This window comes from Ictidomys tridecemlineatus, unplaced genomic scaffold (genome assembly GCF_052094955.1).
Source record: "Ictidomys tridecemlineatus isolate mIctTri1 unplaced genomic scaffold, mIctTri1.hap1 Scaffold_58, whole genome shotgun sequence".
In the NCBI taxonomy this organism is placed as follows: Eukaryota; Metazoa; Chordata; class Mammalia; order Rodentia; family Sciuridae; genus Ictidomys; species Ictidomys tridecemlineatus.
In genome coordinates this window covers 1,100,396-1,113,924 of record NW_027523917.1, presented here as the reverse complement: position 1 = coordinate 1,113,924, position 13,529 = coordinate 1,100,396, and positions in this window count along the sequence as shown.

Here is a 13,529-nt window from a genome sequence, read left to right as displayed (position 1 = left end):
TTCCTCTTCCTCCTCTCCTTCTCCTTCTTCTTCTTCTTCATTGAACTCAGGGGCACTCAACCACTGAGCCACACCACCAGCCCTATTTTGTATTTTATTTAGAGGCAGGGTCTCACTGAGTTGCTTAGTGCTTCAGTTTTGCTGAGGCTGGCTTTGAACTCACGAGCCTCCCAAGCCGCTGGGATTACAGGTGTGCACCACTGCGATCACTCTACTTGTATTATTCTTGATCTTAGAGAAAAAGCTTTCAACCTTTCACCATTGAATATGATGGTATCTTTGGATTCTTAATATATGGTTGTCATTGGGTTAAGGTACATACCTTTTATGCATCTCTTCTTGAGATTTTTTTGTCATGCAAAGATGTTGGATTTTGTCAAACAATTTTTCTGGATTTATTGAGATGATCCTTTGGACTGTGCTCTTCATTCCATTAGCATATGACATCACATTTATTGATCTGTTTATGCCAAGCCATCCTTGCATCACACGGGTAACCCACTGACACAGGGTGAATGATCCCTTTAGTGTGCTGTTAAAATTCATTGTTTGGATACTTTGTTGAGAATATCTGCATCTATGATCATGAGGGATATTGCCCTGTAATTTTCTTTACTTGTCTTTGTCCTTGTCCTTGTCTAGCTTTCTAATTAGTATAATTCTGTTCTCAAAAAAATGAGTTTAAAAGTGTTTTACCCTATTTTTGGAAGCATTTGAGAAGGACTTTAGTTTAGTTCTTCTTTTAATGTAAAATTCAGCATTGAAACTGTCAGACCCTGGGCTTTTTTTTTTTTTTTTTTTTGATGGAAGCATTTTGATTCAATTTCTTTACTCATTACTGGTCTATTCTTATTTTCTCTCTTTGTGATTTAACATTGAGAAGTTGTATGTGTCCAGGAATTTACTCATTTCCTCCAGACATTACTCAATCTGTTGGTGTATAATTGTCCATGGTGTTTGCTATGGTTTGAATGGGTACCCCAAATTGCATTTGTCAGAAACCTAATCCCCAAACTCATATGTTAATGGTGTTTGGAAATGGACATTTGGGAAGTTACAGGGTCTCCAGAGCTGTACTTTCATGAATGGGCCAATCCATTAATGAATTAATGAATGGATGAGTCATTTTTAGGGGAGTGGCTCTGATATGAAAGTGAACTCTCTAGTCTGTCTGCTGTCTTGCTATGTGATGTCCCCCCACCTTGGCATGACCCAGCAAGAAAACTCTCACTAGATGCTCAGATGCCAGTACCCTGCTCTCTTCCTTCCCAATCTCCAGAATCATGAGATAAATAACTCTCTTCTTTATAACTTGCCCAGGTTGAGGTATTCAGTTATAGCCACAGTAAGCATACCCATAGTGTCTCATGATCCTTTGTATTTCTATGGTGCGGGTTATAACATATCCTCTTTCTTTACTTCTTTGCAACTTAGTGTAGCTAAAAGTTTGTTGTTATCTTTCCAAAAAAGTCAGCTATAGGTTTTGTTGATCTTTATATTGTGTTTCTTCTCTGTATTTCCTTTATTTCGGCTCTGATCTTTATTATTTCTTCCATTTGCTACCTTAGGCTTGAGCTTGTTTTTTTCCTACTTCCTTGAAGTGTCAGGTTATATATTTGGGATCTTTCTAAGTAATTATTGTTATAAATTTCCCTCTCAAAATTGTTTTTTGTGAATCCCACAAATTTTGGTATGTTGTTTTCCCAGTGAAATTGGTATTACATATTTTTTACTTTCCTTATTAATACCTTTATTAACTCATTGATTATTCAGGAGCATGTTGCCTTATATCTATGCATTTGTGAATTTTCTGTAACTCGTCCTATTACTGATTTCTGGTTTAATTCCATTGTGTTTATAAAATATACTTAAGATGATTTCAATATTATTAAATTTAACACTTATTTTTTGACCCAAGATATGACTATCCTGGAGAATATTCCATGTGTGCCTGAAAAACACATACATTCTGCTGCTGTTGGATGAAAATTCCTGTTCATTTATATAAGTCTATTTGGTCTGAAGTATAGTACAAGTCCACTATTTCCACATTGATTTTCTGTTCAGATTATCTATCCATGTTGAAAATTGGGTGTTGAAGTCCCCTATTATTATTATCATACAGTTTGTTTCTCCTGCCTGATTTATTAATAAGTGTTCTATATATTCAGGTGCTCCAACTCTGAACACATACATATTTATAGTTATTATATCATCTTGATGAATTGATATAATGACAAAAATAATCTTGTCTATCTTTATAGTTTCTTCTTAAAGTCTATTTTATTTCATATAAAATATGTACTATAATTTTCATAAGTCACGTAATATAATTTTCCAGATCCTTACTTTTGACTTATGTGTGTCCTTTAAGGTGAAGGGTCTCGTAAGTGGAATGTAGTTGGGTCTTATTTTTTAAATCTATTCTTCTACTCTATGTCTTTGACTGAAGGATGTAATCCATTTATATGAAAAGCAATCATTGATAGCTAAGGTCAGATGACTAAAGTTTTGGTCTCTCTTTTGTGGTTGTTTTGCAGATGCTGGGTTCTTCCTTCTGCCCCTTCTGTCTTTCCTTGTGTTTTCTATGGTGGCAGATAAGCATATGAAAAGATCCTTACTTTGGTCCTTTGTCTACCCACTAGAGGTGTTTATCTCTGTGGTTGCCCTAAGACCTATGTGTTATAAAACATCTTATAGGGATAACAGGCTGTTTTCAGCTGGTGATAACAGTTCCAGTGGTCATGAAATCACAGATTTTCTTTGACTGGGAAAGTCTTTCTCCTTCCTTCATTTAGAATGGACATCATTGCTTTCCATTGTGGTCTTGGTTGGCTTTTTTTTTTCTATTAGTACTTTGAATATATCATACGCCTTCTGCTGGCCTGAAAGGTTTCTGCTGAGAAGTCTCATGTAAGTCTCATGCAGGGTCCCCTGTACATGACAAATCTTTTTTCTCTTGTTGCCTTCAAAATTCTCTTTGAGTTTTGAACATTGGTTAAAATATATCTCTGTAAAGAAATCTTTATGATCAACCTGTTTGGTGGTTCTCTGGGATTCATTTCCATAGTTGGGTGCTCCCCTGTCACTATTTCTTATGTAAGATTCCTACTTCTTTCTGTTCTTACTGAGACACCCATAGTAGGTACCAGCACACCTGTCTTTATTACAATTTATTTTACTGTGCTTCAGCGGTATTGCATTTTTTTTTTCAATCGAAGGTTGGTGGCAACCCTGGTACAAGCAAACTCTGTTGGTACTGTTTTTCCAACAGCATGTACTTGCTTCATGTATCTGTGCCACATTTTGGTAATTCTTACAATATTTAAAACTTTGTCATTATTATTATATTAATTAAGGTAAAAGGTGATCAGTGATCTCTGATGTCGTATTGTTGATGCTTCGCGGTGCCAAACCATGCCTACATGGGACAGCAAACTTCATTGATAAATGTGTGTGTTCTTGCTGCTCCACTCTCTGGCTGTCTGCCTCTCTCCCTTTTCTTAGTCCTATCTATTCCTGGAGACACAACAATATTGAAATTAAGCCAGTTAATAACCTTACAATGGCCTCTAAGTATTCAAGTAAAAGGAAGTGCTGCATATCTCTCACTTGACGTCAAAAGCTAGACATGATCAAGCTTTGTGATGAAGGAATGTCAAGATCCATGACAAGCAGAGAGACCAGCCTCTCGCACCAAATGGTCGGCCAAGCTGTAGGGGTAAATAAAAAGTTCTAGAAGAAAACTTGAAGTGCTACTCCAGTGAACAGATGAATTAGACAAAAGCAAAACAGCCTTATAGAAATATGGAGAAAATGTTGGTGGTCTGGATGAAAGATCAAACCAGCCACAGCGTTCTCTTAGGCCAAAGCCTAATCAAGAGGAAGGCTTATCTTATTTCTATGAAGGACGAGAGAGGTGAGGAAGCATCAGAAGAACATTTTGAAATTAGCAGGGACTGTTTCATGGTGGTTAGGGAAAGTCATCTCCATTACCCAGAAGTCAAGGGGAAGCAGGAAGTGTTGGTGCAGGAGCTACAGAGGGTTCTCCAGAAGATCAGGATAAGTGATAAAGATGGCGGCAATAGACATAGATGTGCAGCGTAGATAAAACACCGTTGTCTTGGAAGAGGCTACCCAGGACTTCCATAGCTTGAGAGGATAAATCAATGTCTGGCTTCAAAGATTTAAAGAACAGACACACTCTCTTGTTAAGGGCTAATGCAGCTGGTGACTTGAAGTGGAAGCCAATTCCCATTTACTATTTTGAAAATCCTGGTCTCTTAAGAATTATATTAAATCTACTTTGCCTGTGTTTTATAAATGGTGTAACAAAGCCTGGGTCACAGCTCATCTGGTTGGCAACATGGTTTACTGAATATTTTCAGTCCGATGTTCAGATCTACTGTGTGGAAAGAAAAAAAAAATTACTTTCAAATATTACTGCTCACAGATGATGCATCTGGTCATTCGAGAGTATGGTGGAGAAGTACAAGATTAATGGGTTTTATGCCTACTAGCACAATATCCATTCCGCAGTCCAGCAAGGTAGAGACCAAAGGTGTGACTGAATTGCTACAATCTCAAGATAATCTTGAGAAAGCCAGGCACAGTGGTGCATATCTATAGTCTCAGCTGCTCAGGAGGCTAAGACAGAAGAATGGTTAGGGTGTGAGGTCAGCCTGGGCAACATAGCAAGACCTCATTTCAAGGAAAAAAAAAGTAACTTTAACAGATGAAAATGAATTCTTATGGATGAAAAAAGAAAGTGGTTTCTTGAGCTGGAATCTACTCCTGGTGAAGATGCTGGAGACGTTACTGAAAAGACCACAGAGGATTTAAAATATTATGTAAACTTGGTTGATAAAGCAGCAGCTGGGTTTGAGAGGATCAACTTCAATTTTGAATGAAGTTCTACTGTGGATAAAATATTATCAAAAAACACCATGATACGGAGAGATATTTCACGAAAAGGAGAGTCAATCAACCCAGCACACTTCATTGTTGTCTTATTTTAAGAAATTATTGCAGCCACCCCATCCCTCCACAAACACCACCTCGATCAGTCAGTAGCCATCAACACTGAGGCAAGACTCTACCAGTAAGAACCATACGGCTCATCAAGGCTCAGGTAATGGTGAGCATAGTTTAGTAAAAGGTATTTCTTAAATTATGGTATGCAAATTGGTTTTTAAGAGAGTTATTGCACACTTAATAAATGATAGTATAGGATAAACATAAATATTATATGCAATGATAGACTATAAAAAGTATGACTCACTTTATTGTGATATTTGCTTTATTTCTGAGATAAAGAACTGAACTTACATTGCTGTCAAAGTATTTCTGAACGTTGATTTGGTTGTGCATGTCTCAATTCCTGTAGGCCTTCTTAACTCATTTTAATTCTTTTTTTCTTTAAGCTTACTTATCCTCTCTTCTGCTTGATCAAATCTGCTAGTGAAGCTCTCTATGGAATTTTCAGTTCAGTCATTACATTCTCTCTCTCATTCACTCTGTCCCCTCTTCACCTTTCATCTGTTTCTTTTTGTTGAATTTATCATTTTGATTATGTGTGGCTTTCCTGATTTTGCTTAGCTATCTGTCGGTATTCTCCTATAGCCTATTAAACTTCTTGATTATTTTGAATTATTTGTTTGGACCTGGTGCCTGAGTCCATATGGACATGTCTTAGAACCTGAATATGTAGGCATGGGCCTGAGTCCTTGGTCTTTGGTGTTTGGCCTGGGTCCTGGGTCTGTAGGGGTGATCTAGGAGCTTTAGTCTGTAGGAGCCAGCCTGGTACCAGAGTCTCCTGGGGTGAACCTGAACCTGAGATCCATTGGAAAAGGCTTTTATCTGGATTCTACTGGAGCCTGGAGCTCTGGGGACTGCTCTGGAACCTGATGCCAGCCAGGTCCTGTGGAAGACCTGGAGTTTGTATCTGTGAAGGTCTTCCTGGAGGCTGGACAGGCATGTGCTGGCCTGAAGGCCAAGTCCATGGAGATTAGCATGGATGCTGGGGTCTACTCAGATGGGACTTGCCCCTGGATCTGCTCGAGTGGATCCAGCCCTGGATCTGCTAAAGGTTTGGACTGCTAAAGGGGCTGGCCTACAGCCAGTGACCACTGGGACCTGGGATCTACAGGGGCAATCCTGGCACTAGAGCAGGTCTTGAATCTCAGGCCACAAGGGCCAGCATGCTAAACTGGCCTGGGAGAGCCTGGAGATTGAGTACATGGGTCACATAAAGGCTGGCCCCACAAGGTTGGCCTGGCGTAAGGGTAGACCTGGAGATCAAGTGCTCAGATACTCACCAGAAACCTGGGGTTTGGGGTCCTCCTGGATCAGCCTAATTCAAGGCAAACAGAAAGCTGTTTCTGTCTCACTGCTGTGCTGCCCAGGCCTGGAGGAAGGGTCACCCAGGTGATGTTAAATTGCCTTTCCTGCCCTCTTTAAGGCACTGGCTTTCATTCCACATCTAGGTGCTGTGATCTCTCACCTGATTTCCCTAGCTCTGGTATTTTTGTGTGCAGGGAGTTGTTCAGGTTGATGTTTCTGTGAAAGAATGGGAAATGGGAGTCCTAGCCCACCATTTTTCAAATGCTTCCAGTTTCATCCGCATTTTGTTAGCCAAACCAACTCATTTTCAACTAGCGATTTCAGTGAAATTACTGAACTGCGAGCCTCTTGTCGACATGAATGAAACATCTTGGGAAGAGAAAAGTTACAAGAAAAGGGAATGAATCCCGTAGAGACTCTAATATGCCTTTCTTCCTAGCCACGGGGGAAAGCACTTACATCTTTCCAAACATAATTACCTTCCTGGTGTTTAATGAATACGACTTAGATGCAGTTGAAATCTGCTGAACCCCAAGACATGGGGGAAGTCTTCTTGCACTCGCTGATCCGGTATATGAAAGTAACACTTTAAACATCTGGAGATTATTGATTTGGTTGTTTACTTGGAGCAGTCCATTGGGGTGTCCCCGTGAGCAATTACCTAATGTATCTTAACCCGTTAGAAAATCTAAAAGCCAGCCCTCTGAGAAGGACGCTGGCTGGTGGGCTCAGCAACTTGGCAAAGCTCATGGATTTCTGAGACAGAAATAGACCATTTGCTTTTAGGCTTTGGCAGGTCCAGTGATCACCTAGGGAAGTTGTTAAAAATAGCCATGTGCCCACCCCAATTTGCTGAATCTGACTCTAAGACAAGGAGCCACAAAGTAGCTATATTCTTAACAAGTTCCCCAGATAATTCTAACCAACACCAAAGTTTGAGGACCATTTGACCCCACCACAGATGAAGACCGTATTGTTTAGTTCCTACAACAGGAGAGATTTTCCTAGACCCCCCTCTACTCACATGTAGAAATGTTATAAGAAACTGCTGTGCAAACCCACACCTGCAGGACTGCAGATGTGACACTGTGGTTGTCATTTTGTCCTTTCTGTGAAGCCCTATAAAATAGAAAAAAATTAAACCCATTGGTCCAGAAAGTTCTGGTTGATCCTGAAGAATTAATATATGTTGAAGGTGAGGAACCAGAAGAAGGAGCATTTGTAATAAATCCTATTTCTGATTTTATTCGGGTGGTGAGGATCTCTGCCTTTTCCATTTGAGTTTTCACAGCTATCTTTCTGCCTGACTGAGCATTAAAACTCCTGGGTTTTCACGGGGCCTGTCCCTGCATTGTAGGGGACTTGTTAACCCACCCATTCCCAGGTCTGGAGAGCCAACTCTCATGCCCTGCTCTAGTTGGCATCTGGAACGCTCCTTGAAGGCTCAGGTGCTGCATCCCCAGGGCAGCCAGGTTCAGAGATGGGGCTCTGGGGAAGTGACTGGCTCCTGAGGGCTCTGACCTCACCAGTGGACTAATCCATAGGTGACTGAACGGAATATGAGAGGGGGGTGGAAAGTACTGTGGACAGGTGGGGCAGTGGTTGGGGAAGGTATGTCCTGGAGGCATGTCCTGAAAGGGCAGTATTTCATCCTCCTTCTCTCTTTCACCCTGTTGGTCCCTTCCATATGCCAAGGCTCTTACATCCTGCTATGTTCTTTAGCTGAGTGGTTGGGCCCACCATACCCCTCTGCCATGATGCTCTGCCTCCCCACAGGCCTGGAAGAGACCTCTGATACCATGGGGCAATATAAATCCTTCCCCCGCTAAGCTGATTCCTCAGATGCTCTTCACGGTGGTGAAAAGCTGCCTCTAGGTGTCTGCCCTGGGTCAGTCTTGCAGCATCTTAAATTCTGTAGCTCTTCAAGGGAAGGACAGAGCCATCATTCAAAGCTCAGAGCGCTGTGAGGACATCACAGTGAAGCACTTCTAGGTGGTATCTCCTCCACGGCTCCTTCTCCCCGCCTTCCTCCACCTCTGCAATGTGATGACCCTGGCTGGCTCCAGGGATGGCCACATCACCCTCCTCCTCCACCAGTTCCCTGAGGCTGAGTCTCCTGCCCTTGGCCAGCTGCCTGGCAGTGGTGTGCAGCCAGCAGGCCAGGAGGCACGGATGGAACAGGACAAATCTCTCTGTGCTCCTGGGACTCGGCTGCTTGTTTACATGCTGATGTTGGACATGGCGCCCTCAAAGGGCGAGGGTGAGATGGCTCTAACAGGGGGAGGGGTTTGTCCTGCCATTCACATCTGTAATCTGCTGCGGCAGAATCGGCTCCCAAAGTGGCCCTATCTGACACGGGGCTCACCTCTCACCATGTTCAGCCAAGACCCCGGAGAGGCGATTTCATGAGCCAGCAGCAGGTTAGGCTGCTAATGGCTTCACACAAGGCTCAGAATGTAGGATGCTCACAAACCCTAGTCATCCACAGAAGTCCTGCGCAAGCTCCACTGGCCGTTCTCGAAATTGACTGCCCAGAATATGCCACTTTCATACAGAGAAAGAGCTCCACATGGTGAGGCAGCTATTAATTCTGTTTCCTGACCCAGTGACACTGTCTGAGTTTAAAACCTGCCTATGACCACATGCACCCTCTGAAATCAATCAACAATCCAGCTCGGTTTGCTTCCTATGTGAGTCTCCCTAGCCACAGCGGTTCTTTCTCTCATTTTGATGAGAAGATTTTTCTTTCCCCAGGAAGCAAATGGGAGCAGGTGGGTTAAGTGGTCCACAGTGCCTGGGGCAGGCAGCTGTGAAAAGAAAGAACAGAAAGGTCACCTCTCTAACGGGAGATGACGAATCCATGCAGGTCCTGTCTGGGTTTATGTAGCACATGCCTGTGGATTAATCTCTGCGAGGGAAAAATATTCTCCCCATTGAGAACAAAGACATCAAAAGCTTGGTGTTTTGTACTAACGGGTTATGGTCTGGGTCCCTTCCAAGGGCCAAACCTCTCCTGCCCTGCTGTGTTCTATAGGCACAGGCGATGCGGTAGCTGGCCACAGGGTGGACTAGGCCTGGGAATGGTGAGGTTGTGGGGGAGCGTGTCCCAGATCCCAGGGAACATCCATGGAGCCCAGCTCCCTGCAGGGATGTCATCCTGTAGGTGCCATCCTGCTCCCTATTCCTTCAGCTCCATAGTCTTGCCTGAAACACATAAAAAATTGGGCTCTTTAAAATAATCTGCATGTTTTTTTTTTTGAGTTCAGTAATGTGTTTGTTTTTACCCATAACTTATTTGACTTCAGAGCATGTAAAATAAATGGTCAATCTCACCAAGGTCCTCACGTTAGAAGCTGCTATCCAGAAATATCTATTTTTGGTACCCGCAATTTATTCCCATTCTCTCTCATTTGGGGAAGATAAAAGCTGTAGAGCCATTTGTCACCCCTAAATTAGCCATGTGACAACCCTGAGCTATTAATAACTATTCCCACAGCATCGACGCTTCTGAGCGGGGTCAAGTGGTGACCTCCATGGAAGGCGTGTGGCCAAGATAGGCACAACCAGCACAGCCCCTGTGCAGCTGGCACTTCGGTCACGGGGCGAGGGACAGACATAGCCCAGATGCCCTCCAGCCGCAGCTGGCTCACAAACACAAGACGTCCCTGAGGCCTTCCTACCATGGGCGATGCCCTGTGTCCTCCATCTCAGCCTAGCACTTTCCCTGTGACTGCCGGCACTGTGGCTCTCGCCCTGTGCCATGCCCCTTTCCATATCCTACCCCGCCATCCAGACACCCACAGCGGCCGCTATCATGCAGGACACAGGGGACGTTGTCCCTCTGTCCCACGTCCCAGGAGGCACCTTCTATAGGGACAGGTGAACTTTCCCAGCTCACAACAGACGCTGTCATTTCACACGTGAGCACCACCTGGCCAACCCCAGGCCCCCGCATCCTTGCACCACCGCCCAGAGCTAGCTTGGCAGCCCTACAGCAGGGTCTGAGCTGGGAAGACCCCCGCCCCAGCCTGAGAGTAACCCAGCCAGTGCTGAAGGGAGATCTATGGGGAGAGAGGAGCACTCCCTGGTGACAGATGGCCTGGGCTCCCAGCCTGGCCCTTCTCCCCCTAAATATGAACCAATCAGTAAATTTCTCAGCACCTCAGTCTTCACTGGTAAACTGTGAATTATTACACATATAGGTAATTACTTTATGAATAAAATCATATTAAATGTATAATTACGTATAATTATAAGTAGTTACATAACGTAATTATATATATATTCAAGATACAGTCATGGCATTTAGGGAAGGGAAACCATAACCCTTGCTTATTAAAAAAAAATTCAGTTATGACATCAATGATAACAATGAGCGAGGTCAAGTTGCTGGGGAAATGGGGTCTTCCCCAAGCATCTGCATTTGCGGAAATCCCTGCAGAGGAAGCAGAAGAAAAGATTTGGCTGCAGTGAGCCAACTTCTCTGAGCAGAAGCCAAGGCTCCTCACAAAGATGGAAAAATCCAAGATGCCCTGGAGGCTCCCAAGTCCCTGTCAGGCCTGAAGCAGCTTCCAGACCAGAATCATCTCCTCAGCCTTCTGATATGCTCAGGATAAAGAATTAACAACCACCTTCTGGGTTGGAATATAAAAGACCTCAGATGTCAGCCAGGCTGATCAGAGAAGGAGCCGAGGAAACGGCCCACTGTTTCTGAAATGGCCAGTGGGTTGTGGGGCATCTCCTGCCTGCTCTGATCATAAGACACGATGAGAGGACACACCTGAATCTTGATCTGGACCACATGGGGCCTGGTAGTGGTGTGGAGCAGAGCTGAGAGCCCAGTCTCACCTTGCTCCCGGAGCCCCGCCCCACGGCACTCTTTGTTTCCCGCGTATTCGTCCACTCTACAGACAGTGTCTGCATCCCTGCATGGGCAGAGATCTCCGCTGGGGTGGGAAGGCCAGGGTGTAGCCATGCTCCTGCACCTGGACAGCTCACAGCATCAGGTGGAATCAATATCGAAGAAATAATTATGTCAATTAATCATGACTTATGCACAGAAATACAAGCTCATAAAGCAGAAGTGTGGTTCAGTGAGGGATGTCGGAATCACTGCGGAGAGCCCCAGGAAGGGCCTTCCATGGCGAGGACCCTAGGGATGACACCCAGATGATGGCAGAGGGGCGTGGGGACTGGAGGTCTGAAGCTGTTGCAGGCCTGGGTGGGTGTGTGAGGGTTCTGGGAGAGGAGACTGGCACCTGGGCATTGAGGAGAGGGAATGGAGGGTGTCAAAGGTGACAAGGGAGGAGGGTGATATCCTGGCATAATATGGATAAACTCTGGCATTTTTCGAAGAAAAGCAAGGAGACAGAGAGAGGGAGTCCCTGCACATGGGCACTGTGTGCATGAACACAGACCAGATCTGCGTCTGGAGCTGGGCTGGACTGCAGTGAGGGGGCTGCAGGGAAACCAGGAGGCAGGCAGTCCTCTAACCCAGGCAGCAGAGCCAGGTCGGAAGCTTGACCTTGGAGTCTCTGCACACTCAGGGCCAGTCTGGTCCTCGCTGAGCCCTAGGCCTGCCTGGTGCCCCACCTGGTGCCCCTCTTGCTCCACCTGCAGCCCAGCTCAGCACCCCACGCCCTGCAGGAAGGAGCTGCTGGGACGCACTGGTCACCTCTGCTCGGAGCAAACACACCACCGTGCTCTCAGAGCATTGGCCAGAGTGGTGTGTGACCTCGGCTAACTGCAAGGGAGGCTGGGCAGCCCATCCCACCACACAGGGGAGCCCATGCATACTTCCGCCCGTGTGGGAGATGGTGGGAGAGAGACGGTGACAATCTCACACCCACGAAAAAGTAGAAGGAGGCTGCATGTGACAGCCAAGGACAGGGAGGGAGCTCTCAGAGGTGGCTTCCTCAGCCTGGGAAGTGGCCAGGTGGTGGTGCTCACTGAATGGCCCTAGGGTCAGGCTGGGTGAGGACAGAGTTCCAGGGTCAGCTCACATTTCTTTGAGAAGCCCCAGGGAAAACGTTCAGGTGGACACGTGGGTCTGAGGTCCAGGGGGAACCTCAGGGAGGATCCAGGCCCCATGTGACCTTCTTGGTGGCTAGCCGCCTCTTGCGTTTTGCCTCATCACCCTTTGGTCAGTTTTGCTAAGGTCCTGTTTCCTGGGCGACGGTCATCCTCCTAGCACTCCCTGCTTGAACGCTCCTGGTCTTGCTGCTTGGCCGCTCCTGGCAGCCTCTCCGACCACTTCAGGCTCCCTCCTCAGCCTGCCCATCCTCTGGGCTGACCTGTGCCTTTCATTCTTAAAGCATAGCCTCTGGCTTCCTGTCCTTCCTGGTCTCCCCTCCTCCTTTCTGTCCTCTTGTTCTGTCCGCAGTTTCACAGGACCCAGCAGGACTCAGAGCCCCTGTGACCCTGGGCCATCAGGTTTGGTGCTGATGTGCCTCAGTCAGCCCAGAGGGGCCCCTGGTCTGCAGAGCTTAGAGCTAAACAGGGAGGACAAAGAGCACAAAGCACCCTGGATGCAGCCCACATGTGGCCACACGTTTGGCAACAGTCCTGCCTACAGACCTCAGGGTGATGCAGGAGGAGCAGCTGCCCTGTGGGGGCAGCCTCATGCTGAGGACATCCTGTGCCATGCGGTTTAACACCCCGTAGTGTGTCTTTATCACTGTCACGTCCCATCTTTGGAGTCATCAGGCCACACCTAGAGAAGCCGATGGTGATCGTCTCCGACTCTTGTTGTTACAGGGTAATCCATCCCTCGGTGCGTTCTAGGAACACCAGTGGGATATGACGCTACTTGGGATCTCGTCTGCAGGGGCGCCCTGCCCAGCATGCCTGGTGTGGACCATCAAAGGAGCAGGGCAGCCTGGGCTCCACGGGGGTGATTCAGGGCCTCTCAGCATCGGAGACATTGATGGGTTGTCTCCTGAGGAGGATGTGCATGTGCAGGTGGCCGTGCTAGTAGCTTTGCCGTGACAAAGTCCCCAGATAATCCACTTACAGGAGAAAGGCTTTATTTTGGCTCTTGGTCTCATTGTCTCAGTCCTGTGTCACCACCCATTGCTTTCAGCCTGTGGTGGGGCAGGACTTCACGGTGGGAGGGGTGTGCCACCAGGAAGCAAAGAGGAGAAGGGGCTGGAGTTCCCGAAACCCCTCAGGGACACTCCTGCAGGACC